Here is a 6,568-nt window from a genome sequence, read left to right on the forward strand (position 1 = left end):
TCCGTGACTAAAAAAATAGGATAAATATTAAATACAATAGAATAATAACATAAAAAGGAAAAAGGGATAAACACACCAGATATATAGTTGATTCAACCTACCTTCATTAAAAAAAACTCTTACACTGTTTCTTTTTCATTTATTTAATTCCTCGAGTTAGATATTTATATAGATTCAATATCTAAATAAGAAACTTTGTCTACAACTCATATATAATAACTAATTAAAATAAGATAACGATAGATTAAAGTTTCTCTAATTCATTAAATCTTAGGAAAGATGCAAGTGCAAATCTTTTTAAAATTTTGGATAAAACTTTCTATATCAATACAGATTACAACACACTCCCTTAAGTTGGATAAGTTGGAGGGTGAATAAAGAGAACTTCTAACTTGAAACTTGAAAATGAATGCTAAAATTGATGCAGGTTGAAGGCATCAATGTTTCAACAATGAAAGGGCAATGACGAAGTATCGGGATACAATCTTAATCAAAGTCGCTAGAAAATGCACAATGTGTCAATTGTAGTATAAACTTGTCGATGAAAAAAAAATTGTTGCCTTCAAGTTGGTGAAGATATGTGGAAGTCTCTCTCATGTATCATGTTGAAAAATAAAATAAGAATTGAATACAAATAAAATCTTAATATAAGAAGAAAATGATAAACACACTAAATATATGTGGTTCGACCAAAGGCCTACATCCACAAAAAAAAAACTCACACCTTATTTTTTTCTCATTTATTCAATACCACAAGTTACATATTTATACAATTTCAAGATTTAAATAAGAAACTTTATCTACAACTCGTATGGTAACTAATTAAGATAAGATAATGATAGATTAAAATTCATCTAATCCATCAAATCTTGAGAAAGTTGTAACTACAAATCTTCATATTTAGACAAAACCTTCTATCGTTATAGATTCCAACACCTTCATTCATGAGAATATTGTACCACCTAGGCGAACCATGGTTAACTGGCTCTCCGGGTTGATCATTTCACAATTTATTCAAACTAATTGAGGGATAGAACTTGTTATAATACCAACTGATGTAGATCCAATCTCAGATTTAGAGGAAAATTCTACCAAGTACAATATTATCTAAGATAGCAAAAAATATAAAGAAAATTACAAAAAGTGACTTATAATTAAAGAAATAACAAGAAATTAGTAAAAAACTAAAAATAATTAATTCAATATTTTTCAATCAACTGCTATATTACAAAATCTCTCACCTATAAATAAATAAAAAATTCTTTATTTTGAATTAAACAGACTATCTAATCCATTAACCTTCAATAAAAAGATAAAATTTATCCTAACAATATGGATTAGACATAATGATTCAATATCGATCAAAAAATAAAAAACTAAAATGAATTGAAATGGACCTAGTCTGCGTTCCTCCACTCCTACATCACTATGGCACAAACAAATTTGTATACCTTTGATCCGCATATAGTTGCCAAATAAGAAAACAATACAAGAAGTGGAAGCAGAAGTAATGTTATTGAAAGAAGATAAATAAAAAGTGTAAAAATTATTGAACAATTTAAAAAGAAGGAAGAAAATCACAGAAATTTCCAAGCTAAGCAAAAGCTTCTTGCGACCCAAAGAGGTTTGGTGCAGTGGGATGGGGCCTAGGATGCTAGGTTGGCGGTATAAGTTCAAATCCCATGAGCATCACTCCTTGCGCAAGCTTTACGTTGTCAGATCGTAAGTATGGCAGGCAGAGCCAACACGGCTAGGTGAATGATCCTGGGACGGTTTCTGTGTAAATATAAAAAAAAAATGGCGTTTCTTGCTTAGAGAGGCTATATATGAAATAATTATCAATTATTTTTTTCAAATGACTAACTTATTGAATTTCTATAGTTCTGAAATTGCATAGTGCTTATATGCTTTAGGAACTTTAAGCACAACTTAGTCCTATATTCGCCCTACCAGTTAGTATATCTATTTTGTTTATTTGTCGCCTTAGTGATGCTTTTGATTTTTATAGTTTTGAGCAGTGTTGTGAGAGGCGTACGCCTCAATACCTTAAGCGTACGCCTCATAGGCGAAGCGCACGCTCAAGGTATTGAGGCGTTGCATTGAGACGTTTCAGGCTTGAAACGCACGCTTCACTCATGTGAAGCGCAGGCCTCAAGTTGAAATGTGCTTCGCTTCTAAAGAGTACACATCTGTGTAGTCCCTACAAACCGCCCCTTTCCTGCCAAAATCCGCCACCGGGGACAGTGACGAGCAGGTTGGCGCCATTGTCAATGGGCTCGGACCACTTGCAGGAGAGCCGAGGTCAAGTTCGTAGAAGGTAAGATGCTTCTGAGCGTCGATGCAGCATGGCCGGAGGGGTCCTGGTTGGCTTCGGAGTAGTCGAGCTTGATGGTGGCAAAGATGGAGTTGTTGCAGTTGACGATGGAGTAGACGAGGGTGTGGGACTTGTGAGCCTCGAGAGGGGTGGAGATGGGGAGGCGGGCAGCAGTGTCGCGGTTGAGGGCGTAGACGAGCTTCTGCTTCTCGCAGGCGCCGATCATGACGACACGACCCTTGGGGTCGACGGCGAGGAACATACCCGGGACGATTTGGCGGTAACCGAACTTGCCGAAGGTCTCCTGATGGAACTTGTCGAGGGCGTTGCGCTCCTTGTTGTACTCGAGGATGCTACTGCAGTCGGAGTCCTTTTGAGAGCCGGTGAGGCAGAACTGGGCGAGGGAGGGGACGGTGCAGAAGACCTTGAGAGAGAGAGAGAGAGAGCTGTGTGCGGCCTGGAGTCTTCCTTCTCAGGATTGGTACTATATCTCTGATTCTATGATTTTTTTTATGCTTGGGGTGGTGGCTTTGAAATGGATTTTGACAAGACCAGATCCCTCAGATTTGACATTGAGCTGACGCCTTGACCGTAAGGAAACTGTTCATCTAAAATGAGGTCACTAGACCGGCTACCAGCTTGTATCTTATTCTTTAAGTGATGACAATACATTAACAGAAATTAAAATAGTCTGAAGTAGGCTTTTTTTAGCTACAATTAGGAGATATCATGCATAACAAGTAAATTTTGGTATCCTTTAATTACCTTGGTGATCTATGGTTGAGTGATGTCTCACATGGATTCATTAGGTAGATCAAGATCAAGGTTTTTCCTGGAGCACCTTTTCCAAATTTGAGGGATGATAAGAGGAAAGATATCCATTTGATGGAAGTCCACTGGCATTTGTCTTTTTAGATAGTCCTGGCTTTGAGTCTTAAAGTAAAGCTCGGTGATATAATATTCTATGTTTGATTACCAGCTAGGATTTGAGATCCATTTTTTCATATCTGCACATTTAGATTTTGTTAGCAATATAATATTGTCAAATATATATCTGAACCAGGGGATCATGAAGCTTACGCTCCAACACCTTGAGGCTTACGCCTCGCTTCATAACATGCTGAACGCCTCGCTTCGCCTCAGCGCATTTAACAACCTTGGTTTTGAGAATAAAAACAAGAATATTGTGAAGAGAAGAGTAAGTGCAACAAATCTCAGGTGGGTATGAAGAAAGGTGAACATTTTGAATGATGCAAAACTACTTTAGGAATATGTATCTTTTCTTTTCATACTTGTAAGTTTTTACATTCCAATTGGCCCTTAACTAAATAATACTCATGCACTCATAATTGCCTCTAAGTTTCAGTACAATTTCTAGATAGGCTACTAGACTAGGAGCTATGACCTGTGCACAAGATTTTGGAGCCAACGAGAGCAGATCAGGTCATATAGCATATTACCAATTATTCTGTTTTATTTTTTTTCTGTACCACTCCTAAGCGGAGTCATGTTCAATACCCACCGTGCATCTCACTTGATGTAGATTTGCACGGTCCCCCACTTTGCAGTAAGTGAGACGTGCATTGGAGATTGATGTCACTATTGATTGATTATGTGCATGATTAGGGGCATCAACGGGCCGGTTTACCTGCCGGGACCAAACCCTATAGGGTCTGGATATGGTGACAAATAAGAAGACCAAATTAAGAACTGGGTCCGGACCGGAATTTCCGATTAATACATGGACCAGGGTATAGTTGATCTGACCTGAGTTCTGATTAAGACCCGCAATTTGTCAATGTAAAAATGATAATAAAAAAAATTATTTTACCAGGTATATATGGTTCGGGTCTGGTTCATGTAGTTCTTATTAGGTCTGGGTATGGTTTTTCTTATAGTAAACCCTATTAGACCCAGGTCCAGACCTAATACCATACCCAAAAGTCTGATTTCACCTGGGTCCTAAACCAAACCCCACTGGTTGACACCCCCTACGCATACAGTGAATCCATTCCCTTTAATTATGAGGTGTAGTTTAAAAGGGGGCAGTACGCTGATTCCTCCCTTTTTAATAGGGGGGCATCCCCTTTTAATAAGGGGGCAGCCACCACGTGACTCCCTCTAGTTGGGCAGAACACCTTACAAGGTGTTTTGGGCCCAACACTGGATCTACTTTGTTAATTATGATGGCATGCGATATGAAGTGGGAGGAAGGAAATGATAGCCTTATTCCAATCCTTTTATCATGAATGCAAGGTATGCGTTTATGTGCAATGCACATGCATGAATTTTTTACTTTGTATTTTTTTTTTAAGATGAGGAATCCTCTCCAAGAACCGGATCACTTAATGGGCCGGCCGACCCACCCCGCAAAGTAAACCCTAAGTTGTTTGTAAGACTATAGCTGTTTGCTCATAATTTTATTCAAAGAAATAGCATAATGAATTGGATGCCACAAAAAAGTACATCCCTTCTTCCCAAAATAAAAATAAATAGTCACACACACTATGGTGTTGTTTATGCTAGCAGCATAACGAATCTTCTATATCAATGTGGATTGAATTGGTGAACCTCCTAGCTTTCATTTTTTGCAGTCATGTCTGCCCTCATATCATCGATGGCGCATTCAAGTAATGCTGCATATACAAAAAAAAAAAGTCCAGTCCTTCCTAAATTTGTTTTTGACCGGTGAGCTAGATCCCAAAAAATCTCATTTAATATCATGAGAAACCAATTTATTCAAACTTCCCTAAAAAAGAGAGAGAGAAATCACTTTATTGAAACAAATGATACAAAAGTGTTCTTAGGTGCTAAATAGATAAAAGATGATTCCATTATGCTCGAGATGTGATTAGATATAATAAATATGGGGGAAAATGGTACTTTTCTTTGGGAGGAATAGGGGTTAGATGATGTTTGAAGGCATCAATTTCAAAATCTTTAGGTATCATTTGTTGATGTACATAAACTACATTAACGTCATGTACTCTCACTCTCTTTGAGATGCCTTTGTCAATGGAATTGTGGGGTTTTCATTTTTTATTTCATGCCGAGGAAAAAGGAAATAATGTGAATAGCACTGTAATCCAGTCAAGATTTTTTGGGGCATTTTTTTTAAATTTCTTTAAAAAAGGTGCAAGTAGGGGCTCTTTTTAGGGCATTCTTTTCAAAACTTTTCTAAGGGCTCTTTGTTGGGCATTCTCCTTTTTGGAATTCCTAACAAAGGGTTGCACTATCAAAAAAATTGTTAATTTTTTTTTTTTTTTTAGCTTAAGCTCGGCGGCATCGCTTCAGCTTGATTGACCAGGCCTGGACTTCAAGTGGTGATGGCAAAGGTTCCAGCCAAAATAAGATAAGTTCTCCTTTTGCTTCTTCTCTTCCTGCATTCCGGCTCCAAATAGTATTTAATACTGTCTTGGAACCAAATTGAATTTGAAAAACTATGCCCAGTTTAATTAAACCCCTTCTCATCTCTTGCAATTTTGATGGCTCTAAGCCAAAACCCAAGGAGTTTATTGTTAAGGATGACAAGAGCACTTTGTTGGATTGAAGACTTCATATGAAGTTTGGAAAACATTGACAGACTTATATGCATCACATTCACATGCAACTAAAAGAACAAATCCAGTGCCTAAAAAAAAGACAAACAAAAAAAATATATGATTAAATTCAGCTGAGTTAATTAAGTTGATAGCTCACCAACTTGCCATGGTGGGCAAGCCCATTCAAGATGATGATCCGATTGTGCTTTATGTCCTTAGAGGACTTGTTGTTGAAGTCTATATATTTCTACTCGTGATGGTCAGCCTTCTCTTAGCTCATCTAGGAGATTATGTGCATTAAGCTAATTTTGTTCGTGTAGTGTAAGCTAATTTTGCTCCAAGGAATATATAGTCAAGGATACAATGGTGAGGAAATTTATTTAGGCTGAAATTGAACTTTCTCAATCTGTTTCTTTTTAAGAACCAAAAAGATTTGTGCCAGATGCTAAGAAGAACAAAAGGTCTTGAATATGCAATGGATCTTGAAGTACTATTTCCAACTACACAAGTTTAAAAAATAACTTATAATAATAATTATGTTATTTATATAATCCTATCATTTGAAATAGGATGGGTTTCGTGATACATTCAATCTTTGATTGGATGGCTAGGATTGATCCCATCCTATTTCAAATGATGGGATCCATGTTCATCCGGCTCCTATGATGATCTATCCAATCCTATTACTCCCTTACAGCAGGACCATAAAATA

At 37.1% G+C, this 6,568-nt stretch overlaps 1 pseudogene; it reads right to left on the reverse strand.

Annotated features, from left to right (window-relative positions):
- Window positions 1-2,267: 2,267 nt before the first annotated feature.
- LOC149838168 (spliceosome-associated protein 130 A pseudogene) lies at window positions 2,268-2,986 on the reverse strand (annotated as a pseudogene).
- Between the last annotated feature and the right edge of the window lie 3,582 nt (window positions 2,987-6,568).

This window comes from Nuphar pumila, chromosome 5, assembly GCF_984573655.1.
Source record: "Nuphar pumila chromosome 5, dmNupPumi1.hap1.1, whole genome shotgun sequence".
NCBI classification, from domain to species: domain Eukaryota; kingdom Viridiplantae; phylum Streptophyta; class Magnoliopsida; order Nymphaeales; family Nymphaeaceae; genus Nuphar; species Nuphar pumila.